Source organism: Eleginops maclovinus, chromosome 17 (assembly GCF_036324505.1).
Source record: "Eleginops maclovinus isolate JMC-PN-2008 ecotype Puerto Natales chromosome 17, JC_Emac_rtc_rv5, whole genome shotgun sequence".
Taxonomy (NCBI): domain Eukaryota; kingdom Metazoa; phylum Chordata; class Actinopteri; order Perciformes; family Eleginopidae; genus Eleginops; species Eleginops maclovinus.
The window spans coordinates 7,014,001-7,041,524 of NC_086365.1; the positions used below are offsets into that span (position 1 = coordinate 7,014,001).

The following is a 27,524-nucleotide window of genomic DNA, read 5'->3' on the forward strand; positions in this document are numbered from 1 at the left end:
GTCTCCCCACTACCCGGTCCAATCACAGCCAAGGACTCAGTGATGCAGTGTCCCTCTTACTGGAGGGATTCCTTGGAACTACCGCGTGACGTTGCCGCTTAAACAGCCCTGAGTCTCTCCTCCTCCTCACCCCCATTCTCTGCCCCCGGGTTTTCTGTCTCTCAGACTTTCACGATGTGCATCTGTCGCTTTGGTTTGAAAAGAAGGTGATCTAGCGCCATCCAAACTGCTCCCACAAGACTGGCTGTATAGACAGCAGACAGAGTCATCATAAAGCCCTCCCTCTCTCCTCCAAACCAAGCTCCACCTCTCACTTTCTCCCTCTCTCTCCCTCTGTTTCTCTCCCAGCCTCACAGTCACACACAAACATACTCTCTCTCTCTCCAAGACTCCCTTCTCCTACTCCAGATGAGCGTGCCTCCTGGTCAGGGCGAGCAGATTTGGAGCTGAAGGTGTGCTCTTGTTGCCAGGTAGGAACGCAGCTTTCCTTTTTTGGGCAGCCCCAGAAGTTACAAAGAAATGGGGTGTCACTTGTTGTTTTGTGGGTGTGTTTTTGTGGCCGGGTCAAATGTGTGTGGATGTATCGGTAACATAATCAGGAAGGGTGGGTGCTTGGAAGGTGGCACAGGGGAAGTACACTTTCCTACAACTCCTAGCCCCTCTTCATGATACATTTTTTGGCGCCCTTTTTCCGCCGCACCTTTCACAGCCATGTGCTACAATGATCTTTTAGTTGGTTTGCCTGGTGTAGGTACAGGGTGCAGCTGGTGATATCAGATCAGCGGCAACATATAGAGCATGTCTCTGGTTGCGAGGGGAGACCACGGTGTGGATGTGTGGGCGGATGGAGAGACAAGGAGAGGAGGGGTGGGGAATGGAGACAGACGAGCAGCTGCTTTCATCCCATAGAAGCTAATCCCTCCGTTTGTTCACCTCTCTTCATCAGATAAAATGGGCCGGCTGTGTCTCTCATGCCCTGTCCTTTTTTTTCTCCACTATCCTCCATCCTTCAATTGTGATGGTTTTATCTCGGGAAAGGAGGAAAGAGGCACGCTATTGATTGGGAAATGAGCTGTAATGCCATTTGAAAAGGGGAACAAGACCTCCCTCTCTGTGACTTTTCCTCCTGCATGCTTTTGTTCCTTTCTGTACCTTGTGCTTATAGTCTCTCATACAAACTCACCAGTGATAATGAATTCCTGCTCAGTCACAAACCTTTAAGCTGAGGAATCTATACAGTGAGCAGATAACATTTTAAACAGCCACTTGAGTTGCATACCCAGCATCTCTGCTGTTTTGGTGATTGGTGGGCACCCTTCTTCCTGTAAAGGAGGCTTATCACCTCCCACAGGTTTTCAGATAGATTGTCAAATGGCTACAGCATGACTCCTTGCTCTCTGCAACCATGTCAAGCATATCCGTGGTGATTGTAGCGCAGCTTCGCTGACAAATAAGGTATCATAAAAGACAGGCGGCCTATCACCTCTCGCCTGCTCCAGGATTACCTAATATCTCAGGAGGCAGGATCAGCCAATGCAATGGGAGAGAAGCGAGAGGCAGGGGGCGTAGGTTTGGGGTTGCTCAGGTGTTGCTGCTTAGCCTCGCGCTCAGAATGCATTAGCTAGGAAGCTCCCATGTGTCAACCCGTTACCAGGTGACGAAGAGAGTGAGAGCACAGCAGCACTCTATGCTTCCCCCACCCAAATCTAAATGACCCCTCAGCTCATTTCCCAAAGCAGAGCTTATGTTTACATACTCTCTGGGAGCTTCTGCAGATGCTCCATTTCATAAGCACTAACTGAATCAGACAGGCTGAGGCTGAGCCTGCACTGATGGATGCAGCATGGACTGTTGGCACTAGCCTTTTGAAAGAGTTTTTTTTAAAGCTGCGTGATAAAGCTCAACAGGTTGTGCAGTCCTCTTTTTGGCTGTAAGGGCTCAACACATCCTCTCTTAATGTTATTTAGACAAAGACTGAGAGAGTAGGGGCAAATGTTGACCTCTGAATTAATCAAGTGGCCAGTCAGCTGTCTCCCGACGTGTTGTCTGCATGTATCGGGCTTGTTAAAGAGCTTTTAATGAGTAGTACAGGCCCACAGTCCCGAGCCTGATGTCCGAGAGACGCTTCCCCTTCACTTTGGTCGAATAATCTTTAAGTGAACTTTTCAAACAGCCAAAGGTGAGAATAAAAAGCAAAGTATTTCTTTCTGTTTGGTTGAAGTCTCTCATTGATGATCAGTGTATGACTGTAGAATATGGATAGAGAGTGAAAGGAGTGTAACTGAAGCAGCTGGTCAGAAAAATAAGTCTTTGTTTTTGCTCTGAAAATTCAAAATGGAGGATATAAATAGATTCTCTCTTATGATTTGACCTTGTGTGGCCATTTGGTAGTGGGTGCCTGTGAGCAGGGATGTGCCCAGATCAGTGACACCGTGGCCAGACACTGAGTCATGCTGCTGGAGGTGGACGCCTCTGGGCTTCATGCTCTAATGCTAGGTTGGTTCTCCTTATAATCACAGTATTCTCTTCCTTGTATCATATAGGGATGATTAAAGTCATTGTTCACTAACACTAAGACCTATTTTTTACGTCTATCTGAGAAGTTGATCTCTGTTTTCCACAAGTAATCATGCAATAGCATCACTCTTAGTCTTTTGTTAACAGAGTAGTGCTCATCGATGATTCATTCAGCATGAAGAAAGCATAACTAGGTAATATTTGAGGGGGCAGCCCTAGGATCATAATCAATAGAGGATAACAAACAATGCATAATGATGTGATGATTACAGGATTATCATGTTTTAAGGAATTCAGGAAATGATGAAGTAATGATGTCCTTTTGGAGTGGATCATTGATTGGCAGTTGGTTTCTAGCACTGCACTACAGCAGGATAAGTACATGGCTTGAACACTGTAACAATATAAATCTGGGAAACATCCAACTTATCTTAAAAGGAGAAGAAAAGACGCAACAGTCAATAAGATCGATCTGTCCTTCAGATGTTAAACTTCATATCTTCAGCAGTAGACAGAGGAGCCGTTCTCTGTGTAGAACTAAACAAATGATCAAGTAAACATGCATCACTTCTGAGATGTAAAATGTCTATCATTAAGCATGAAATCCCGCTAAATTAACTTGCACAGTGTTTTGATTCTTCCAAATAAACATGACTGCACACAGTTTTCTATTAACTGTGTTTGTTTTCTTCTTGGGAATGAAATATTGAAAATGGCCCGTTAGCGAGCCAGCGTGGCACCACTGAGTGAGATCATTTTCTACAATGTTGTTTGGCATAATTAACCATGCCTTCAGTGCATTTTCTTTGGATCTACACTTATTTTGCGCATCAACTATTTTTATATACCTTCTAAACCTCTCCACAAGCTTGTATTAAAATCCTCACGTTTCCTGTAGTTTCCATTTAAATGTGAGAGAATGAATCGCTCTAACGGTCAAAACAAGGGAGATTGTGTCGAATATTTCACACTCAGTCATTGTTCTAACTCAATTTAATAAAACACATTTAAAATAATGTAACGGAATTGATTTTCCTGACAGTGACAACATGTTTTCTTCATCTTAAACCCACACATTTCATTTCCAAAGTCATATAAGCTGCTTCATGGCAAAGCTACTCTGAGGGAGAATTTTTGCTGCAGTTTCTCAGGATTTTGGTGGAAACAATTCAGAAAATTTGAAAACACTTCAGTTATGAGGACATTCAGAAAACACAGAATGATTCCAACTCATTATCGGTTTAGTTTGACATTGACATCAGCCCCTTGCTTCGGAAAAACGTTGCACAAAGACCATCCTAGTTCCATCATGTGTAAAGTAATAAGGCACTAATTGGAAAAGGTCCTCCACACAGTTTTTATTGCTGGGCTATAAAATCTGTTTCAGAGGCCTGACACTGATAAGCTCATTATCTCGCTCTAAATCCTGATTTGAAGTTCTGTGTTTGACAGGCTGTATAGAACTCAGGACTGCTTGATCTCTGTAGACCCACCGAGATAAGACTCAGATTACATGATCAATCTACTCGCACATGATCTCACAAACACACATACACATTGTATTGACACAGCCTGACAGTGACACTTACATATTCATCAGAAAAATTGGTATTTGCATCTTTTTTTTTTCTTCGTTTGAGCCAAAGCTATCGAAGAAAAGAAGGCCACCTGCTACTTTTATGAATGTAATACAATTGGATTCCTTCACAAAGCTTAAGTGACGCTGGTGTGAAGCTGCTTTTTTAAAAGAGCATGACATGGACATTTCCTCCTAACACAACAAAGCTTTTTAGGGTGTTTTGCAAAGCATTGTACAGTTCAGACAAGAGCCCATTCTTCCAGCTGTATGCAACTGCACTTAAACTCATATTTATCTTCTGTAACTCAGCCAGTTGGCGTTTGAGTCGGAAAGGATCAGCCCCACAGCGTGAGCGATTTCTAATGAAGCCCGTCAAAAAACAAGTCTGTGTTGGATACCCTATGTCTGCTTAATTAAATACACAGAAGTGAAGGTTAAGAACTAGTTTTACTGGATGATATTCATTGAATCCTTTCATTGTGTATTTAAGGAGTTTTTTTATTTCATGGCTTTGTCTCATCTGTCTGTCAGAGATTTTCATTTACAGAAGTTATCCTGGGTGTGCGCGTATAGCGATGGTGGCGGAGGGGAGGTGTTTCATTGTGATAGGTAAGGACGAGAAAATGATTTTATGGCAGAACTTCCAGTCTGAGAGCTGTAATTTTAAAATCTCCTTTAGGGGGAAATTGCTTTTGCCCTCCTACCATTTTTTAATATCCTGATTCATACTTAGGGCTGGTGGAAGGCATCATCTACCCGTAGTATTTTTTCTGCTGCTGCCCGAAGGTGCTGTGTGGTGACGTTATTAGAGATTAATACCATGTGGGTGTGTGGGAGTGCTCAGGGACGCGAGCCCTGCCCCGTGTGCTCCATGTCTGTCCTCTTGAGCCCCCAGCCTCGCCTCAACATAGTGGGCGAAACATCCCCTTTGCTTGATGAAAGAATAGATTAATTATTACTGAAGGGCAGGCAGAGTAAAAAGAGGCCCTGGAGGACAATTTCAATGTTTCATGAATGTAATGAGGCGTTTTTAAAAAAAGTCTCTCTCTCTCTGCTTACCTGAAACGCGCAAGCACATCCACCCAGCCCTAAACACACATGGGGGCATCCCATGATGCACCTGCTAGACGTGCTGATATCAAGGCGGTGACTTAGTGGGGAATGAAATAGAGGAGGAAGGGAACATCACCTCCGGGGTAATAAGTAATAACCTTACCAACTGCTGTTCTATGTGTAATTGTCATTCTCGCCCCCATTGTTCCGTCTTTTTGTCTCGAATGATTAGATTAGAGGTGCTCCACTATGGCCCCCTGCTGATTTAGCCACTCTATATTGGCAGTGTTAGTGTCAGCATGGAGATGAGCCTGGAATCTAAATTACTCCTGTCCATTCTACAGCATCTCATTCGTGAGTTTTGGAACAGCTGTCATTTTGCTGATAATTGGGTATGACATAGTCGAATGCATCAATTTTAGCAAAAATGACACTCAAATCATAATGCTGAGTCTTATCTGAGACAGAAAAGGCTAATTGTGGTCTAGCCATTGTCCAATGACTCTGTTGCTACCCCTAGAATATTTCAGCACAACGAGGGTAAACGGAGTAACCGATGTCCAGGTGAGTCCTGCTGCTTCCTTGGAGGATCCATGAATCATAAAGCAACACCCAGCAGTGTGTGCAAGACATAGTGGCACGGAGGGATAAAAAAAGCAATTAAAATCAGTGTCATCCTCGGTGACACAAATGACCTTGGTGGATTTAAAACGTGTCACAGTAATTCCAACATGTGGTGGAAAGCATGAATACTTGTCACAGATATACAACTTATTGCCTCTTTAATGTCCATTTCCCTGCCAAGAGAGTGCAAATCGAATGAAGAGAGCAGATTTTTCAAGTGAATCACATCAATGTATGCTACCAATCAAGGTCATTGCATGCCAATTACCTTCACTGTGGATGGATTGGACAGAGTAATCATGATTGCAGCCATAATATTTTCAAATGACCCTTGTGTGAGGATGGTCTCCTCTCTGATCCAGCCATGCAAGTGGGGTCATAAACTGTTGAACTACTGAGTCCTTGTTTCCTCGTTGGACAGGAACCCCCCTCTCACACTGGAGCTCAGCCCTGCTGTGGAGAAGAGATTGCGAAGGAGCGCTGAGAGATAAGGGAAAAGGCATCCCTCCTTTCACCCCACCTTTTCTCATCTCCTGGCCCCGACGATTCTCCATTACTGTTAGCCGAGCAGCATGTGTGCCCTCCGCTGCAGACCGCCGACATTTGCCTCTGATGCAAACATCCTTGTTTGTCACCATGGCAACCAAGTCTCCTGCCTGCTGTAGGTTGTCATGCCAGCCGCCTCCCCCCTTCTCTTCTTCCTCACCCATTAGAGCTGTACTGTAGATGACACGTGCGAGAACATGCCTCCACCCGATCGGTCTACTTATCCTCCTGAGCTGCTGTCATGACGTCTCATTGTTTATCATGCGCCTTTTCGAGGTGGCCCCCTTTTTCCAGCAGCTATATACAAATATGTTGCGTAGTAATTCAACCCTCAGCTACAGGAATGTTTTCACTGAGAGAACTGCCAACCAGCACAGCCAGAGTCAAGTGCTGGTATAAAAGCACAACCTGCAAAAGCCCAGAGCTCAAAGGATGGAGAGATATAACAGCAAGCGGCCTCAATTTCCACTCCTCTTGTATACTCTACAAACCAATTCATCCTTGAAACATGGAGCAGTCTGACATGTTTTGGGCTCCCATGAAGAATGATGCAAATGTGCGGGAATAAAGGTTTGAACTGTGCAGAGTTCATCGTCAAAGCCAAGCTTTTCTGGGGGCCAGACAGAGGCCTTTCTCCAAAAACATGTCCACCCAGTGTTAGGACAAAACACTCATTACCACAGCGCCACGGGCCAACACGGCCCACATGGGGATAATAACTAAGCATCTGGTTGAATTTGATATAATGCTGGCATACTGGAGGTCTGGGGTCTGCGATAGAGCAGAAGCTATTGTGGTCTCTTGAGATGACTCCTGCACTTTGCTGTTTAAGCTAAGAAACCCTGCTGCGTTATCCACACCTGAGGGTTCAATGGGATCTCTACAATGCAGCCTTAGCATAGGCCTACTTCCCAATATTTTGAGAGGATTATTATCCCTATTTACTACTCTTAAGAGAATGGAGAGCTAACACCATCATGATAATGAGTGACTTTTCCCCCTCTGTTGGATAGGTTGGGCTTGAGGAGCCGTTTTGCTGCTGAGAAACTTCAGAGATTGCTGTTCCTTATCTCCTAAATGAACTCATTACCTTGACATCCTGCTTTTTCCTGGGAACAGATTGGCCTTGAATTTATAATGAAACATGGCTGTCCCTTCACGTCCCATACGACATTGAGAGATTCGACACAAGCCCCTAACTCTCGGTCGTATTCTTGTCATTGATTTGGGCTCCACAGCTCGATGAATAACCTTGAGTAGAGGGCGAATACAAAATGGAAAGACGAGAGAGGTGGTAAAATATGAATGCTGTCCATGTCCGTCTGTGTCTCCTCTGAAATGAAATTCTATCAAACTGTCAGCAGGATTTTCCAAATCATAAAGCTATCCTGAAAAATAGGCCAGGTGCCGGCGCAATTTTGCAATTCCGACTGACAAGCCAACTTTAAGGAATAGCAAGTGTTCACCACATTGCTATGTTAATGTTTCCTTCGTCCAGCAGCATGTCGAAATGCTGCATGTTTGGACGTTTTTCTGGTCGCAGGGATCTGACTTTCATCTTACTTTGGGTCACTTTTTACTCAGCTGTCCAATCGCTTTGGAGAAAGAGCCTCATTCCCCTTCTTGGTTTTGTATTGAAAAGAAAACAAGTGTTTAATTTGTTTTAAATTGTTTTGTTTGTGAGGATAAATGAAGGAATTTACCATATTTAATTGTAATATTGCGCCAATCATTGCAGGGGAAATGTCTTTACTGCCAGTGTGAATGTGCCACCCTCTCTGCATCACATAAGTGGAAGTGTGGCAATACGTTGGCCAACAAATTGGTGAGCAAATTCTATTTCTCGGATACAATTTCTGCAATAAGGAACTGGAAGTCAATTCGTCAATTAGCATTGTCATTCTATATCTGCTGTCTTCAGATGGCTTGAGGGATACAATGTGCAGAACATTTCCTATAAAGTCGACCATGGTTACTGTCTAAATTGGGTTCAGTAAGACCAACGAGGCAAAAACATCTCAGCCCTGTCAATCACAACCTCTCGTTGAAGCATACACTAATTGCATATGCAAATTTCCCCGAGATTATGAGTTTGCACCCGCTGTAGGGTTTGGTGATTGCGAGTTGCGATAATGATGGATTTCCTCACATTCATTTCTTAAACGCTGGTAATGAAGAGGCAGCCACTTACAAATGCGGATTATGCATGCACTGTGCATTGGGAAACAAACTCTGCAAGTCGGCCGCCATTAACGACAAGCATTCCAATTAGAAGTGGCTGAATATCATTTAACTTTAATGTTTCCTATCTGGGAAAACATCAGGGAAATGACTGGTGTCTTTAAGATGTGTTAATCCAGGAAAACTGCCACGTGTTTCCAAAAAGATGTGTTGATACAAATGTTAGTTTCGGTGCTTTGAGCAACACAAACAAAATGTCTATCACCTTAATTATATTAGGCTAGAAAACAAACACTTTTAGGAGGAGCTATAGTATTAGTTTTTGTTTTGGATGACCGTTTAAAGACTCCTTGGTTCTGTTTTTCCTCATATGTGGCTCTTGCTACTATGTGGCTTGGAATTATTTCAGTCTTGTGTGCAGTATACTATTTCCTGGAGGACAAAGCTCGACAGTGACCATGGCTGCTGGTGGAATTATTTTGGTTTTATTAGACTCAGTGGGTGTGCGTGAAGATTAAATGGGTAACTACATCCCAGAAAACCACAGAGTACAACAATAAATGTTGCAGGGGAGCAGAGACAAAGGCATCTGAAGGAAAATGAGGATATGGAAGCCATGTGATCAGTTGGGAGGTAGAGACATCCTCTAACAAGCTCAGCAGCTGATTTTCTTTAAAAATAGCTGACAGCATGTAAGCATTGAGATAACAACAAAGAGCCATGAACAAGGAAAGCTAAAACTACTCCACAAGGCAACACAGCCGATTGATAATTGTGTTGTCAACATTCAGCTATCAGAACTATTCACATTGCAGTCCCAAATTGTTACCACACTTTTTTTGAGCCTCATTGTTGTCTTTTTTGTGAAGTGTGTGTCCATGGGGAATATTATTCTCCAAAACCCCAAATCTTTTTCTTTTTTTTCTTCGATCTGTATCCCTGTGGGCGTAATGAGCCATTTTCTGGCAGGAGCACTATACACGTTTGTTATTCATAAAAAAGGTGCTGTAGCTATTCACTGGAAAAAAAGGAAGGAAAGTTCTATTTTTGAGCAACTCACACAAACACACACAAACAATCTGGCCCCACTCAGCCTGCAGCGCCTCTGGACCTGATCACAGATTATGAGAAGCTTCAATCAATAACTCTCTGGCTGGCTAACCTGCTAAGAGGCATGGAACAAAATCAAGGCAGGTATAAGTAAAGAAAGGCAAGTCTTGATAAAAGTAAAGCTGATACAAACAACTAAATAAACACAAAACTATGGAAGCAGACAGCAAAAAAACTAAAACAAGGAACAAACCAGAATGGCACGAGGAAAAGAGGAAGTTAATCACCTTTCAGATAATCCAGGGAACAAACACTAGAAACTTTGAGGAGCAGATCCTCACCAGGGACACCTCGATCGCAAATATAGAAGACAAACAGACATAGAAACACTCAGAAAGATATTCATCAGAGCAATCGCTAAAGGCGGGAAAGTACAAAGACAGGAAGTGAAACCAGACAAGAAGAATGATCTTACAAAATCAAACAGGTGTGGAGATCGTATTGAAACGCAGGAGACGTTCATTAAAGTTGAGCACACGAATGCGTGTCTCGTTTAATCACACAGTCAAAGTTATCACAAAACAAGATGGCGCTGTCCTGTAAACCAACAAGCATGGGGCTCCACGTCATCGTAAACACAGATTAATTAAAGGGACCACGATCCCTTTTTACAGTTGTACTTTTAAGCATAAACCAACGGTCATACTTACAGGCATGAAACAACAGTGTGTAGAACCACACTTAAGAAGGAGGTGAATTATGTATATTAGAGTCACTACACAGGAAACATTCAAAAGCAATGTCTCCTAATGATCTACCTCGGGACTGGTTGCTATTCAGATTGGAAGCAGCGGGTTCAATGAGTTATCACAGCCATTGCTGCAACCTGAAGTCTGTGTGTCCCTCTGGAGAGTCAGTCATAAAGTTTGGCAACCAGTGAGAGCCAAGTGTTGCATAACAGAGTCTCACATCAACAGCTTCATCTGTTCAACTGTAAATACCTAAGAATCAGACAAACAAGGATAGCTCCGTGAGATTCCACAACTTAAATAATAACAAAACCCTCAGCCTGTTTGAATCTTATTTTGTTTTGCAAGAAAAAATGTACGCGTAGATGATCAGCGCTAATTAAAAATCTCACAATTAAGTTTTTAATAACCTGTGAACAAGCTGCTGAGCGTCAAAAACAGTATCACTGCTGACACATTAATTTCTGAGGAGTTGTTAACATGCCTTAATTGGCCTCAGTTCCACATTGGTGCACACGGATTTCCATTTTGCTAACAAATGATGCTTTAATTTGAAAAAGCATAATCAGAATACTGTGCTTTGATCAGCAATTCACTTCTAACCGATCTTGTGTTAAAAATGAATTAGATTTGTTGGCATTCTTTTCAGCAGAAGCTTGAAATCCCTGAAATGTATCACATCAGGCAGATTTAGGTTGCTGTTTAGCGTCACACAATTGTGTACCCTGAGTTGGTATTTGCAGGTTGTGTGAGCTGTTAGAGTAAATCGTTTCCTCGAGACAGAAAACACCCTCTTTCCTCACTTGCTTACTGAAAATCACCAGTTGCTGATATCCCCCGTATCACAGAGATTCTTCAGTAAATGATGTTGTCCCGCTGTGTTGTCCTGCCGTCTCTTCTCTGTGTACAGTAAACACAGCCACTGACTCACGACTCCATCCCCAGCTTTGGGGTCACTACATACTAAGTCGCTCTCTGTTTACCCTCAGTCTACCTCCTATCTCCTGCATTCCCCTCTCTCTCCCTGTCTCCCCATGTCCACCCGGCTCTCTCTCTGCGTTTCTCTGGATGCATTTATAATAGGATTTGGTGAAAATACACAGCCACAGGGCAGAGTCTGGTTGATTGAATTTGCAGAAAAGAGCTCCAAATTAATAAATTGAGAGCTGGGAAATATCATCACTGAAGGTTAATGTAATTCATTTATTAAATTGCTGTTTTTTGAATCGACCTGCTTTACTCAACCCTTTTTTGCTTTTGCATTTGAGGCTTCTTTGCAGAGTTCTTTGAATGACTGGGAAACAGGCCATATCTGTGTTAACATAATATTTATTGAATGTGACATTCAGATTATTTAACAGGATTTGGATCAGCTGGGGGTCTGCACAATTACCCAAGAGTCAGGCTTCCTGGATTTTTGTGTTTTAAATCCTTAAGCCAAGTTTCTCTTGTAATCTTATTCTAAACTGGATTTGGTGTGGTTCAAAGGCTTAAAGGGCCAGTGGTTGCTGTAATCTGATACAGCCCGCGAACTAGTCTTTTAAACGTTTAATCGATATGTTGCTAAGTACGCTTGGCTCTTGGTGGGGTGCCAGCATGTGGATCAAAACAAGTCCTTGCTTGTTGATAAAAATAACTTTATGCTTCACTGTTCTGTTTTATCTTAACCTTGTAAGAGCTGCAATATTTTCTCACTCCCTATGTGGTCGACCTCCACAGGCCTGGGGAGGCCTTCTGTCACGAAGAGAAAGTGTGGTAATGACATTGTGGGCTGATGTTACATGGCTTTAAATGCTAAGCCCACCGAACACGCACTTATTATCTGTGACTCAGAGCAGGTGATAGTATAATACTTCAGATACATTAGTGTAATATATGCGTACAGATGGGTCATAAATTGAAGTAAAGGCTGAATAAATGAGCAGACGGGCGTAATGATGCACAGGGCACCAGGGGTCGCTTAATGGTTTGATGGCTATGAAAATGATGGGGCCCTAATCTAGTAAGAAAACGTGTAGATTTTTCACCTGACTTAATAGATTGTATTTTCCCCGTTAAAAAGAACAAGGGAGAGAAATATCTTTTAGAAAAATAGTTGTTACGCCTTTAGTTACAACAGCTCAAAAACAATATATTAGAAAACTTGCTAGCTGTATTGTCTTACGTCTTATCTTCACATGAAATGAAAGAGACGACGAGAAAATTAATAGGATAACAAGTTCATGTAAAGGGTTATATGCCAAAAGGGTAAAAAAGTACTAGTTTAGAACGGCTTCGGTTCTGTTTTGGTTAACTATAAACATAAAAGCCTCAGACATTCACCAGTGGGGCATCGAAAGGTGAAAATATTGTGAGCTTGGGATAACAACATCAAAAGCTAATTAAAAAAAAACGATTGACTTCAAGATGACGGAACCCAGAAGTGCTGAAATGCTAACTTTTTTCCGGGTTCAGGACTTATTACTTCACCACTCTATGCCTGAATAAGAGGTAAGAGGTAGTCAGATTCAGCGCCTCAGTCTAAAGGACAGCTCCCTCTCTCGCAGCAGCAAACTGACCAAAAACGTTACATTTACTTGTGTAAGGGCTCGAGTGTTTAGACCCCAGATCCCCTTCTTCTGTCCCAACATCAGTCAGGGTGTCATTTGTTTTATTCAACACAGCTGCATGTATATTTAGCACCTGGCTGCCTCATCAGAAAGGAGGGAGATTTGTTGTGTGTGTGTTGTGGGTCTCCAGAATGGGGTCACGATTGCTCCATGTTTCCAAAGCTGCCAGACCACCGCAGGCTAACATCAAACAACCAGAACACCTGTTTCCAGACAGAGTTTCTCGTTCAGTCGCTGCTCAGATGAAAGGAGCGGAAAGTTTACGACTGGGGGGAAATTGCACCGACATCAAAGCCTTGGCATTGTTTAAATGGTGGAACAGAGTGATTTTCAATTGATGAACGTTCCGGGGTCTCTGTGTGATGCTACGTTTTTTTGTGAGACTTGGTTTGTGATGTTGGGGATGTGTGGCCCTCATGACGCATCAACACTGCATTTGATTTGTTTTATAGCTGAAAAAATACCTGCAATGTGAAAACAAAAGGTACTTTTAGAAACTGTCAGATTGAAGTTATTCCTTTTTATTTTCCAATGATTCAAAGTGTCAGTGCCTAAAAATCCTGGTTCTATCAGTGAACACTTCAGTTGCTCATTATTCAACAAGTAAATTGTACTTCTTTTAACTTCGCATCATTTCTATCTCTGAAACAAGTCTCATATATTCCACTATTAGTAACACTCAAGTCATTTTATTAAGAAACAAAACGCTGTCTATTATATATACCTTATTACGTCACGTAAATACAGCATAAAGCCTGTAGCACACACTGGGTAGTCCATAGTTGCGGCCCTGTGCAGATCCTTAGCTTAGTGGAATCACTCTGAAGTTACGAGGTTAAAACGAGGTGAGTTATAGCTATATAGTCAAAACATTGCAGACCCTTTCTCATCCATAGAGGACCAGCCTCAAAGCCCAATGCTGAATTCTTAAGCCAAAGAAATGTCAAAATTTCCATGTTGTCACACACAGAGAGACAGGCACTGGCTGAATTTCACGCTCATGTGTTTGAAGTGCACCCCCCTTGAGAGAGAAGATGGCCTTCACGCTATCTTTCATTACCTTTTTATTCTTGGTGACGATGTAAGCGAAGTGAGGAGAAACCAGTGAAAGTGTTGAATCTTATGATCCCAAACTAATATCGAGGTAAGAAAATGCAGAACATTTGTAATTAGGCTTCATCATGTGCCTCTTGAATGAATGGTACTAAGGTACTACTCAATAGATTGGACTGCTCTAACAACAAAAACGAATTACACATTTGCATAAAATGACACCCTACTGTCTGAAAATGAATAGAGTTTACAAAACAGTGCAGTAAAGGGACTAAAGAGAACTCCACTCAAATCACTCTTTGTTCCCTTAAATGATTTGTTATGGTATATTTCCATATCAGGCCCCAAAAAACAAAAGATCAGCTGTGTTTTTGCTGCACTGATGAGGCGTTTGTTTGAGAGGATTGGAAAATTGGGTAAAGACAACACACCATGAAATGTCATCGCGTCAGGCAAGCACTCTGCAGTGGCCAAAACATAAAATGCCCCGTCTTCCTTTAATTCACCATAAAATGATTTTCCTCCTCCCCCGCCTTTGTAGAGTGTCCACTGAGGTTGGCGGCCAATGGTTCCGCAAATATTCATTAGGCGTAATACAAAATCAGAGCCATTCACTGCCACCGGTCACCTTATGCCCTATCAATTTTAATGCATGGCATATCCGTAATTCATTCTGCTGCAGTAATGGGATGGCACCACTGTTGTAGTGGCAACCTTCAATAACTGCAACTCCAATAATGGACTGAACCCCCTTTCATCCTCAGCATGCCTCGCACCTACATCAATGGTAATGATTTTCCTTCATCAAAGCGTGAAAATACTATATCCAGGCCGTGCATTTCTCTCCACAGTCATTAAGTCTGCCTCAGACCAACCTGAAAATCTTCTTTGTACTTCTGCCTCGCATATTTCTGATTATAAGAAGGCATGTGCAGTGTGGGATGCATTCAAATGGAGTTCAGACGGTGCAAGGTCATATTTTCAGTCAGCTTCTGTGGCTCATTTCAGTTATGACCTATCTGGTCTACTCTACCTTTTTAGTAATCAGTATATTTTTCAAGTGTAAAATGTCCCTGTAGATAGATGCTACTGTTATATAAAATAACAATACCATACTTTATGAACTGACCACCTTTTGCTTAGTACATCAAGATTTAACATAAAAACTGAAACCTTCAAACACTAAATAAAAGAACCAGCAACTAAACAAACTTTAAAACAAAGATATTAAAACACGCGAGACATAAATAAATGTCATATTCATAATAATAATATATTTATATTTAAAGAGAAAAAACATAATTAAAACATCACACTTAAAGAATATAAAACACATTATTTACAGATTGAAAGCGGGGCTGTAAAGATGTGTTTTGATTTGTGAAAGTGGTGAGATCAGCGCAGTCACGGATATAGTTGGGGTGTGAGTTTCTAGAGGGAGGGGGCAGCGACGGAGAAGGCTCTGCCCCCCCAGGTTCGGTGCGTGGTCCTGTGATGGTTGGTGTCTGAGGAGTGGAAGCTGCCTGAAGGAGTTTGCTGTTGGAGCTGGTCAGTGAGGTAGGAGGGGGCCTGGTGATGGAGGGTTTTGTAGGTGAGGAGAAGGATCTTGAAATGGATGCGTTTTGGGACGGGGAGCCAGAGGAGGACAGGGGTGATGTGGTCACAGGAGCAGGTGTGGATGTGGGTGAGGAACCGGCGGCCGAGTTCTGAACACACTGGAGTTTATTGAGGAGTCTGGATGGTGTAGCATAGAGGATGCTGTTGCAGTAGTCAAATCTGGATTAGATGAAACCATGGAGGAGGGTTTCAGAAGCAGAGAAGGAGAGTGATGGGCGCAGACAGAATATATTTTTGAGATGGAAGAAGGCAGGTTTGGTGAAGTGCTTGATATGGTTTTCAAAGGAGAGGTTGCTGTCGAAAATGACTCTGAGGCTGCGGATGTTTTAGGAGGGAGACAGAGAGGAATTGTCGAGGTTAAGTTAGCGTCTGAATATTGCTATTGGCCTTCAAAATCAACTCCTGGTCAAGTAAAAAAAAAACTGTAATTGTTATAAATAATATAAGAGTCATTGTTTATCCAGTTGTACCAAGAGTGCAGAATCAATTACTTAAAGATTGAAAACAAAAAAAATCCCTATTTTTACAAAATAGTCCATAAATGTTTATCTTTTATGGTTTAAGACTCTGCAGAGATTAATGTCATTTGCTGGCTTGTCAGGTCCATTATGCCTCAGTTGTCAGAGAAATTGAGGTCCTGCCAAATGTGCTAAGGGAAGAAATGGAAGATAGAGTGTTCATGAGCAGGTGATGATGAATTACGTGGCAGAGGGTTTGATTAGCTTTTTATCTGCTCACGGGACTCTTGGGGATTGTGAGCAGGATCGCTCAGGTTGAAGGCAAGAGACGGAAGGGTTCGGGGTTGGGCAAAAATAATAGCGTTTATTTCGTAAGAAACGTGCAAACAAAAGACAGCTCCCCGGCACTTCCAGGACGGGCAAGGCCAGGACGGGGTGTGGCGGCTTCCCAGGACCCAGCCTACTGCAAGACAGACCAGAACCAGGTTACCAACATGCTTTATATTAAATGACTGATTACCTGATTCTGATCAGCTGTCTGGTCTCCGGCCGAGCCACTCCCCTCACCCCAGCAGCCGGCGCTCTAACCACACCCGGCTGCCACATACCCCCACCGCCCGACTCAGGCCGGGATCCCGCCGGCCGAAAGCTGACGACCCCCCCCCCCCCCCCTCCGCCGAGCGGGAGAGGAAATCAGCCACGACCATCCGGTTACCCGGCCTGTGGATCACCTTGAAGTTGAAAGCGGATCGATGATCGAAAGCGTGCTGAAGGGTCCTGTCCCTAGACTGTTCGAGGGGGAAATCCTCAACCGGGAACACTGGCGGGGGCAGAGGGGCCTCCCCGGCACCCTCCGGGGGTAGAGGGACCTCCCTGGCCCCCTCCGTGTCTGTTCCCCCTTCGTCGCCGTCAGCCGCTTCCGATTCGCCACTAAACACAGCACACAACTCACATTTCCCTGACTCCCGTGAACGCACCCCCATAGCCCCCGCTAGCTTAGCAAACCCCTGCCAATTTGTTCCCAAGATCAGAGGGTGCGTGATGCGAGTACTAACTCCAACCCTGACTCTATGCTTTTTACCCCTAAAAGATATTTCCAGAGTCACCTCCGGGTACTGGTGAATATCCCCATGCACACACCTCACCTTCACCCACGATGCTTCAACCAATGCCCCCGGCCGAACCAAGCGCTGATGGATCATCGTCTGATTACAGCCCGTGTCCATCAGAGCCTGGTGGGTACCCCGCTGTATACATACCGGTATACAGTACATCCCTTCTAAACCGGGGGGGGCAACTGGCGGTCCCTGCAACCCGGACCAACTGTCCGATCTCCATCATGGGACACTCCCGCCGGAAGTGGCCGGGCTGCCCGCACCGCCAGCATTCTGGTCGTGGGTTGAGGGGAAGGCGGTGCAGCGGCTGCTGTCAGGAACCTCTTCCTCGGGGCTGAGACGGGTCGGCCCGCGGGGCCGACAGGTTGTCTGGTCTCCTCCTTCATGCTCCGCCGGGGAAGCGAAAGGTGGTCCTCTACGAGGACGACGGCTGCCTCCAGGCTGGCAGGGCGGTGACACTGGACCCAATTCGCCGTTGACTATGGCAGCCCGGCGACAAACTGCTCCAGTGCCACCTGCTCTATGACGTCCTCGGCAGAGCGCATCCCCGGCTGAAGCCAGCGCCTCGCCGCATCGAGGAGCTGCTTCGCGTAGGAGAAGGGGCGGCCAGCGTCCTTGAAGGGAAGGGCCCTGAACCGGCGGCGGTGTCCCTCTGGCGTGCTGCCGAGCCAGTCCAGGATGGCCCTCCGCAGCTGCTTGTACTCATGTCGATCGGACAGCACAGCCCACTCCTCCTCCGGCCACCCGCACGCCGCCGCAGTGCCCTCAATATGTCCAGATATGCCTCTGGGTCGTTGTCGGCTGACATCTTCTGGAGGGCAATCTGCGGCGGCCGGGCGGGGTTGGTCACCGGCTCGGCCTCCCTGGGGGGCCGGACGCTGCAGCAGCTCCCGCAGGAGAGCACGGTCCTCACGCTGGCTGGAGGCGATTTTGAGGAGAGCCTCGCTCTGCTGACGTTGCGAGAGTGGTGCTCTCCTGCATGATGGCGAGACGCTGCAGGGCCTGGCCCAGCGGGCTTTCTCCTTCTGTCATCTGAGGGTCCAGGGTTGAAGTCCCTGTTCAGGTGCCACTGTGAGCAGGATCGCTCAGGTTGAAGGCAAGAGATGGAAGGGTTCGGGGTTGGGCAAAAATAATAGCAGTTATTTCGTAAGAAACGTGCAAACAAAAGACAGCTCCCCGGCACTTCCAGGACAGGCAAGGCCAGGACGGGGTGTGTCGGCTTCCCAGGACCCAGCCTACTGCAAGACAGACCAGGTTACCAACATGCTTTATATTAAATGACTGATTACCTGATTCTGATCAGTCTGGTCTCCGGCCGAGCCACTCCCCTCACCCCAGCAGCCGGCGCTCTAACCACACCCGGCTGCCACAGGGATGTTCTGAGATTGATGGGCTGCGGAGAGCTAACATGCTGTTGTTTATTTGGACGGTGCATACTTGGCTACAGTGAAGTGTGCCTCAGAGAGAGGACCAGCAAAGGCTAACCTGATAGTACGCATTCAACAGCCCTTTAGTCTCAAATATCTGGGTTATTTTAGTTATTTAGGTAAGCTATAAAACCATAAGATGTGAACATATAAGGAGCAGTTTTGTGTTTCCTTTGCTAATCCCAGTATGCTCACCTGGAAAGGGCATGGGAGTGTCTTAGCGGTGTACATTTATGTTGTGATTATCCAAAAATCGATGCACAAGAACATTATTGATCTTCCGCATTTAGTCCCATAACGTACAGCTGTTATCTCTGCTGCGATATAGGGAAGCACTTAAACAAGGCCATCGATTTCCTTCAAGGTCACCTTGAGAAACACAGCCTTCATGAAAAAAGAAAAAAAGCTTTATGATACAAGATGATGATGGAAAGCAGGTTAAAGATACACTGTAGGGAAAATGATTGCCGTTGAATACCTAAAGCTTATTTACAGTGAGCCAGAAATAATTTAAAGATAATCACATTTGAATAACAAGCCTTGAAAGAAAATATTGGCAAAAAAGTCCCTTTGGAATAAAAAAAACTGTTGGATGATAGTAATTATGCGTACGAACATACATTTTAGACACATAGTCATTCTTAAAGGATAAACATTAATTACTTGGCATGAGTTCATACTTAGCCTGTAATGAACACTGTGCCTTTTGACTACATGCTTAATCATGTCATTTACATAAGTGACAAACATGGGTCTAACATACATATTTAATTATGGAAAATGATTCTGTTTGAATGAATCTATGAAACGATACATACAGCTCTGGAAACAATTAAGAGACCACTTCAGTATTACCAGTTTCTCCAGGTTTATAGATATGTCTTTGAGACATTATTATTTGTATTTTTTATTGTATTCTATAAACTACTGACAACATTTCTATGTGTTGATGAATTCAACAAAGACTGGAATGGCTGCCACACTTGTAGAGACCGAGATTCAAGACAAATTTGGAGTGGTCTCTTAATTTTTTTTTGGAGCTGAATGCTCGATTTTTAGGATGTGGAGTGAATATTTTGCATAATTTACAGATTTCGAAATGGACCCAATGCTCCCAGAAGCCGAATTGGTAGGAATTTCCCTACCTGTTGAGTTCTTTAAAATATAAAGTTTGTATTGAACCTAGACCCGATTCATCCAAAAACTAAAATCAAACAATAGTTATGTTATGTATCTTGCAATACCAAATACATTTGTTGAGAGTAATAGTAATCTAATAGTCTTATGTCTTTGGGGTTTATTATTCATACACTCTGATTAGAAAGTGGGAGCAGAAAGGAGGTGTAATGTGTTTACATATTTCTGCCTTAGGATATGTGTGCATTCACTGCCCCGATTATGTTACTCTAAAGAGCTAAAATCACAAAGGAGAATGAATGCTGGATTTGAAATGTAGCAAAATGGCAGAAGCACCCTCCACCCTGTGTGTGTGCAGTCTGTCAACATCCATTTCCTTCACTTAGGGCTAACACTCTGTATTGAGCAACAAGCAGGCGCGCTCCCAACAGAAGCCAGAGCTAAATAACCATGCCTAATAAAGCCTAGTATTTCCGAAATGGCAATCAGTGCATCCTGAGTGTTTGAAACTGTTGGGCTAATCTGCGTTTATTAGTTGGATAAGTTAATGGGCAGACCTCATATTTCCTCATAGATTTATGGGATGGGAAAAAAGGGTTGATATGCTGGTGAAGTGGATATGGATTTCACAAAGCCTGAATCACAGACACAGAGGAGGGATTATTAACCAATGATCACTTAAAATACACTTTAAAACAAGTTGAAAATATAGTCATATGGTGGCCATACTCTCAATTACATCTCCAACCACACATTTCTTTTTTGGGACAAAAGCATTAGTTTCAGCCCCAGTTGTAGGTGTTGTATTTTAAATAACATAATTAAACTAGTAGCTAACTTAACAATAATATTCAATTTACTTCTCTTGAGACCGTTCTGCCTTATAGTTTGAGTATAACCAGTTTGTACTGCGTTTGCCTGTTCATTGTTAGTTTATTTGGCATATTAAGTTATTATTTGTTTTAATAATAGTTTATTTTGTACTTTTCTATATTATGTCGTACTTGTTTCCATGTTTTTTTCTGCTTCAACTTCTTCATTTCCCCCCTAGCTTATCTTATCTTAACATGAAAACAGTACACATTAATCACAAAATATAACAGACATTTAAACTGCAAGTGCTTACTACAGCTAAGTTGGCAGCAGTAGCACGTCTTCCCCGGAGTCGGTGGCCTATGAGTGTGATTCAGCAAAGCTCAACACTGGCATTTATTGAAGCAGTGCATTGAGACTCCCTCGTAACTGTTGCTTCATGTTTAAATTGGTCATGTTTATCCTGCCTTGTGTGCTTTTCAGTCACGCTGACAATGCCTCTGGCTTCTTCATCGTAGATGTATTTCAGCCCTGTTGGAGTTTAGTGCCTGCTTAACCTGATAGATGGTCAAACTATTGAACCACCTGCTTCTGAATTGGATGAAAGATTGGATTTTTGTGTCTATTTGACCTGGAGCCACTTAGCTACTCACTTGGCTGCATATTGGCCAGTACAGACTTAAAAGCTTTATCTCACTTTAGAAAACTTTAGAATTGACCTCATTTTAAGAAGACTCTAGCTTGTGCATGCACTTTTTCCGGTTTCAAAGATGGCTTATTTGGTGCATGCAGACGCGTTTAGTGCAGTTAACAATATTCAGTCTGGCCAGCAGGTGTGTTTGTTCAGCTGCCGTTAATAACTAACATTAAAGATCCCCTGCACTAATGTCTGCCTGACACTCTCTCCTAGCATTTCCCATCACACTCTTGGATTTATTTGCAGATGCAGTTTTACTGTAGTGTCAGTCTAACTTTAATTGTTTTTAACTAATCCTTCAGTTTTTCCGTCTCAGCTGTTACAGTTTAATGTTACACCAGTGCCTTTTTGGTTTCTTTCCTCTACATGGGAAAGATGCTGTCCTAATTACATTTCTGTTTTTAAAATAACTCCTTTCCATTAGGTTGAAAGCTTCCCAGAAATGTTGCATCAGAACTAAGCTGATTTGTCTGAACATGTGCCCAACTCTTTTCAGAAATCCTTGATAAGAAAGCTATGTAGTCCCTGAACTCAACCTTTTAGCGAAGTCATGAAAAAATGCTTCTCCTACTTTCCCAGTCTGTTTGATGAATGTTCTACCATCCTTAATGAGCACCAAGTAGAGCCATGTTTCCTTTAGTGTAACCCACTTTCAATTTCCGCTCTTTTTTTTTTGTGACACCACACCAGAGAAGATGTAGTTTTAGGTTAGCATGTAATATGAGCCCACCCTCAAAGTGCTCAGTGGCTGATTTGATGTTGAGTGCAACCCATTTTCAAATCTAACCAGCAAAAGCTGCTGCTATGGTTCCTTTCATTGTGCTAAAACCGGACCCTTTGACACATCATTTAATAACATAATACAATATTCATCAGGCAGCATGCTGTTGACTAACTCTTGGATAACCACACTGTTAATAATTGAAAAGTGCAGACCCTCTCAAAGAGAAAAAGCTCTTTTAGGATTTTGTTTTAAAGCAGGGTTAGCAAATATTTCTTAGCCATTAATCTTTGAGGATGGAGGAAAGGTATCAGCGAAATAAATGAATCAGTCAAAGGAGGCTGGTGGTCAAACCCTTCACTGGTGTTCTGTAATTCTTATGACTGCTGCCCGGGCCTGTCTCCATTTATAACCCTTAAAGTCCTTTATGACGTCCGTTCACCTTCTGGGAGAACGTGGGGTGGGGGTGGGGGGTGATATCAGAGATCTGAGGTGCTTCCAGTTCACCACAGGCAAGAGTTTTCTCCACCCAGCCCCCTGCTCTCCTTTTGGCTCCAAAAAAGCAGCAGTAAAAGGTCAAAGCATCCTCTGCTGCCTGCTGCGTTATTTGCTCTTTCTGCTCGCCAAGATCCCCCGTTGACCTCCAGTCAGATTCCCTTCTTCTCGGGTGAACTCCTGCATGTGAGATTTAAACTGTCAATATGCGTGGTCACTATATTTAAACAGATATGTTCTAGGTGGATTCGGATGCCTCTGGGCTGTTGACAATCATGGCGCAGTGGTTCTTCAAATCTGATACAAACGTCCAAGGAGAAACTGATTGTGGTCAAGGTCACTGTGACCTCAGGTTTACCCTGTTCCAGGGAATGCAGTATTTCAAGTGAGCCTCTATGTAACTTCATGTTGTATTGTATTTCCAAAACACTTAATCAATAAAGAAAATAATATTAGTGATACAGCAATAAGGGCCAATATTGGTAAAAAAACATTGCACATTTTTGCTTCCCTTCTCTGTATGTATATAAAATGTACCAAATCATGGCAGACTATCACAAGCAGGCAGAGATTATGCAAACAATGACAACTAAACAATATAATCATGTATCTTTATATTGGTCGTTTCAATGTGTTTACTGTGCTGATTGTTCTCATCCTACCCAAGCTATACCTTTGGTTGTGGATCCGTATATACATTCTCTCCTATAAGTAAGCTGTTCCCTCTACCCATGGAAACCTCATTATTTGAACATGGGTCATTTTGATTCTGATATCAACATTCTGAACCCTGGATACTCAATCTACCAGCGTTTATTGCAAAATATGTATTGAATGATGACCGAGATACTGCAGCCCCACCTGCTGTACAGGAACATACAATGTCCACCCATGTTTTAGACACACACCAGGAGAGCAGGGGAACACATTGTGGATTTTTATTTTTGAGGCTGCATGCTCCTCTGCTCTGTAATTATGCATGCAACTGGCACATGGCAAGTTATTTATACTGTGGAGTGTGTTGCCCAACTGCCACGGCTCTTCTGATTGGTGCTTTTTCTGGGTCAGACGTGTGGATCACACACACACACTATTTTGTTTCCCTCTCAGACACAGCCAAAAGCTTCCAGTGAGGAAGGTGATGTGCGTTATACGCCTGGATGCTCCTCTTCCTCACCAATCTAAATATAAACATGAGTCAGAGCCACCGATGGCACTTGCACTGATTCGAGATGGCGGCATACCTTCAGTTGTTGTTCACTAATTCTGACAGTTCCCGTCTGTAAGGATACTTTTTACATCTTGCTTTGATTCATGTTTCCTTCTGCTGAGACACAGCCACGCTTTACAGTGCCTGTCTGTCAATGATAATAGCTGCTGCTTGGGAATAATCTATAGGTAATAAACAGGGCACTGTCAGCTGCTGTGTACTGCTTAGCTACACCCCGGGGTGGTGATCAGGTGGGTGCTCATCTGGCGTCTGCAGAGGCAGGATGAGACTTGGCTCTGCCCCATCGCCTCTCTCTCTTTCTCAGTTCTCTGTGGTTGTCTTGAAACTGTTATGTTTGTGTGCCCTCAGACAGGAAAGGGTGTAGAAAAGGCAAAGGAGATATCAGATCAGATTTTTGCTGTAACTGAGACTATTGAAAATGCTAATTGAAGGCTATAGAATGTTGCAATGATGACATATTTGTTGAGGCTGAACAGAATGTTTGCATTGCAAGGGCGCCCTCAACAAATAGCAATTGGAATATGGTGGAAAATAAAATCTGTGGGCCATTTTGTTCATCAGGATTATCTCCCATATAAATATCACTTAGCTGATTTATTCAAGCATACCTGTTTTCCCATAAGTAAAAAGCTAACGTAAAGCAGTAGACTACAAATCAGGGTCGGGTCACATGACTTCACCTCCCAACCGCAAAGCTAAATGCGGCTCGTATAGTCTCATTTAGGTCTTTATGAAACATAGAAGCTTCGGACAAACACAAGTGGGATATTAACTGACTGTCTTTAATGTCGTAGATCAAAACGAGAACATTTCCTCAACCTGTTTTTACTACTGATCTTATTTCAGGCATATAACCAAAAATTATTTATAAAGAAATGATTGACTTTGAAAGCAGGGACCTGCGGTAAAAAGGACTCAATCCATTAAGATGGACCAAAAACCTACTTCTTAATACACCTTATGTTTACCCAATGGATATTGTGTTGATAAAGCTAGTACTCACAGTAACACTTCTTACCACCTGACTTTATTTCCAGTAGATTGTCGTGACTGCCACCCAGTTTCAGTCCGACCTGTTGTTCTGACTGCCAGCTTTGGCACCATATTGATCCTCTCAACTCCACCAACAATGCCTCATTGGTCATCGTTTCAACCTTGGATTTTTTTTCCCCAGCTCCTTCATCACCTCCATCCATCACACTTCAAGCGACACATCCCTTGGCTCTGCCTCACAAAGTAGAAAGAGAAAAAAGAGAAAAGGTTTTGATGAGTTCTATTTCAGCTTGTCCCTCTTTACTCTGGCTCAGGTCAGACTTACACTGTAAATATTTCTGTCTGAATTTCCCAGAATACAAAAGAAAAACAGACTTTTATGTCACAGCTAATGGTCACAATGTATTGACCTGCAGCCTTAGTGGGTGAGGTCTGGTTGTTCCCAATCCAGGCGTACTGGACTCTGAAAGCAAGCTGCCCGAAGGAACAAAACCTTTAAAGTGCTCCCTGTCACTTTACATTTCCAGCTTACATTGAGCCAAGGACACAAGGGGGCATTATCCTCTACTTAAAGCAGAAAGCCTTCAGGCTAACATACTGTTCAACGGGTGGACCACCAGCTTGACACCCTGGTAAAGTTTTGGTAAATTAAAGTGAATTGCAGCATGTTTAATAAGGAACTCAATCACATATATTATATATTATATTTATTTGCCTTGTCCTTTCCAACTGCTTGTTGCCTTGTTGGAAGAAAGGATATTAGGTGATAATTAAATCTCTTATTTATTTTGGGATTTGGATAGACGAACATCAAGGGTGACCAGATGTCCTTCAGTCTTTGATGAGACATGATGAAGGTGCTTCCTTTAAAGGCAGATTTTGAGCTTGGTGAGACTTGCCCTTTTGATTTCTTTTCATCCAATTGATGTGTCTCCGGTCAAACTGTTGACATCCACTGTGTCTCAATCCATTCGATGAGCGTGGACTTTGAAGCAGGAGAACTTTAGAAGGCAAATTCTGAAACCGAAATGTATCAGTGCAGTGTGTTCAAAGAAGAGACGATGAGTCAGGTTTCCCTACATCTACAGTGATCACACATTCGTCTTAGTGTGTTAATTAAAATTGTGATGTTTCTGTGTGTGTCTGCAGAGGAATAATTTAGGACTATGCTATGGTATACATCAAGCTGACGTTCATTAATAATGTATTCTCCATTGCGTGGTTTGAGGTGTCCCGAAATATTTCAAGAACAAAACGATGAATATGATGTTCCTTTTGGAACATACCGCTCCTTCACAGCCCCCAGCCCCTTCCTCCCTCCACCTTCTCACTGGTGTAGCGGTGCAGTCTTCACATGCAAATATCCTGGGAGGTGGGTGGGCAGTTGGTGTGGCCAACTTGGGAACACAAATTACATTTTCATGTGATTTGAGTGGAACGCGTTGCTCAGTGCGAGCTGCTCTGCAGGAGCAACGAGACAGCGGAGAGACTGATTGCACTCCTCTGTTCTTCTCTTCAAAATACATTGTGTTGTTGTGTTAGTCCTTACCTTTACGGTTATTGTCTCTTGGTCTGGACTTATTTGGTCCCACATGTCAAGGTCCAGTCTAAAATATACCTAACTGAAACAAACAATGATAGTGGTCCTTTAATAAGTTTTAAGGAATGTGGATTTGACTTGATTGTTTTTTGGAGGCTGTAGTTTTGGATTCCAGTGACTTATATTGCCATAAGAAGTGTTTCTGAGATTGAGTCTGTACCCACAATGATCTTTTTTACATTTGCCTCCAAGATTGAAATGTTTATGATCATCTTTAAAATTCGACTGCAGTCATTTTAGCAAGGAGCAGTCTAGCCAACCAAACCAGCAACAAATAATGTATTTTTAGTTGTTACATTACTGACTCATAAAGCTTCAAATCTATTGTAATATAATAAACAACATACAATACATAGCAAACATAACATCCTGGTTTCACTGCCGTAGTGGAGACACTTCTCTTGTGAAGAACAATGAGTTCAAATCTAGCAAAAGCTGATATTGCCTACGGAATATTTAAATTACATTTCAATCACCACATATGAGATGTAGATAAAAGCCGGTTGTCCAATATCAACATATTCCCTTTTTTTAGACAGTACAGGAGAAAATAACTAATATTTTACACAGACTGTGTAAAGTGAACCTCATTTAGCTTAATTATTATTTCAAACCCTTTCTGTCACTAACATGTACACACAGGCCAGCAGCAGTGCTGTCCAGCACTGACTGGTACACAGGACACAACAGGCCACCTTATGTAACACACATCTCTGCTGGAAATGGAGCAGAAAAACACATAAGCCAATCACAGGACTCCCTGCACCCGCTCCCTCAGAGCTCATCACCTTTAAAATCAAATAAGATTGTCTTATGCATGTACAGAAAGCATAATCAGAAGAGTCATTTCACTTCCCAAGCATAGGCTGGATACGTTTTTATTAGACACTAATTAGCAATCAATATATGATTTTCCAAGTGAGGGGTTTGTTATATTACCGGTAATTGCTTCTTATGATATTCTGAGTTGTAAATGGAATGGGACTAGTTCTGAAGTTGTGGATTGACAACAATGAAAGCCTTTGTTTATGCATTGCTAATGAATGTAGCACTGGGAAATTACAGCCCACACGTTAGCATTTCATATGGACCTTACGTTACAATTAAAGGGGAAAATTAAGTACCCTGAAATGAAAGATTGACTGACATTGATTATATGCACGATATAACGCCAAAGCTGAACCAATTCAACACCTCAATTCTAAATTAGCATCCTAATAAACGAGCCATGATAATCACAATTGTACAGTTTTGCATAC

At 42.9% G+C, this 27,524-nt stretch overlaps 1 protein-coding gene across 4 annotated transcripts in view; it reads left to right on the forward strand.

The window, feature by feature from the left end:
• Positions 1-330: 330 nt before the first annotated feature.
• syt1a (synaptotagmin Ia) overlaps positions 331-27,524 on the forward strand; it is a 143,056-nt gene continuing 115,862 nt past the window's right edge. Inside the window, exon 1 of one of the 4 annotated variants that reach the window (XM_063905023.1) lies at positions 331-470. The gene's annotated coding sequence lies outside the window, so the exon portion shown is untranslated. The remainder of the gene's footprint in view (positions 471-27,524) is intronic. The other 3 variants (XM_063905025.1, XM_063905027.1, XM_063905026.1) reach the window with 3 other exon arrangements.